Source organism: Cyprinodon variegatus, unplaced genomic scaffold (genome assembly GCF_000732505.1).
Source record: "Cyprinodon variegatus isolate N-32 unplaced genomic scaffold, C_variegatus-1.0 Scaffold392, whole genome shotgun sequence".
NCBI classification, from domain to species: Eukaryota; Metazoa; Chordata; class Actinopteri; order Cyprinodontiformes; family Cyprinodontidae; genus Cyprinodon; species Cyprinodon variegatus.
The window spans coordinates 311,076-312,258 of record NW_015150845.1 but is presented as its reverse complement, the minus strand read 5'-3'; positions in this window follow the sequence as shown (position 1 = coordinate 312,258).

The window sequence follows — 1,183 nt, the reverse complement described above, 5'->3', positions numbered from 1 at the left end:
GTTGGCAGGCAAAATATAGAAATGCTGGATGGTACTCAATAGTTGGTTTGAGACGATCTGGCACTGGGAACAGATCCAAATGAGCCTCTATATATAGAGGTGGAACCAATTAGTGATAATAGCAGTCAGGGTGGAGTGAGCAGGTGTGTGGGGTTGGGGATTAAGCCAGCACCAGTGCCGAGATTGTCACAATGTCATCATTTTATTTTTACTAAGTTACAGGCATTTGCCCTGCTAGGAATGCTTAGTTGTTTTAACTTTAAAAGGGGAGAGCAAATGTTTCTCCCAAGAAGGGAAGAGTTGGGCCTGATCCAGCTGTGCAGTTGCAGGTGACTGATCAACACCGGCAATAAATCTACACCCCCTCCTTTTTGTATGTGTAAACTTCTGAACCCCTGATGTTTTTTTGAAGTCCGATAATAAGGGCAGGGGACAGAAAGGTCCTGGCAGAGTTGACCACAGACATTTAGGGATTGTCATCCTCCGTCTGGGTTCACTCTCCTCTTCTGCAGAAAAGTAACTTGTGTTGGTTTGTTTCTAGGACAATAAGGGTTATTATCATGAACCCTATCACCTTTAATATTCATCAGTGATACAGGAAGTAAATAAGAGCTTAACTATTTTTTTCTTTTTTAAAGAAAGAATTAATAAATCAGAGGCTTTACTCTGAACTTCAGGGCAACACAGTTAATTTTTAGGGCTAAGAGCAACAGAATTATGGAAGATTTTAGTATCACATGTAACATTAATCTTACTTTCTATTTTGCATATTTTGTTTTTAAATCATTAAGCACAGCATATTGTGCAGAGAATAAACGGATTCCTACTTCCAGCCTTTCAAGGTAAGTAGTTGCTGCATTACCACAACCATCATAACATAGTACTTTGCATTATTTTGAAGTTAACATGAAAAACAACTCAAATTAACCTTTAAGCTTATTTTTATTTCAACACAATGAGCAAGTGCCTGAAATGATATCAATGACCAACTGCACTGCTTTAATCTGACAGAAAGGGTTTTAAGTACATTTTAAGTATAAGTAAACAGTAAATATATTTTGTTATGGGTGCAATACATAAATTTAAATATTCAACACATGCTTTACAAAAGAAATATATTTATTAACAATGGTAAAAGATAAACTGTTCTGTTTTCATAATGCTGATGCATATCAGAATCAGA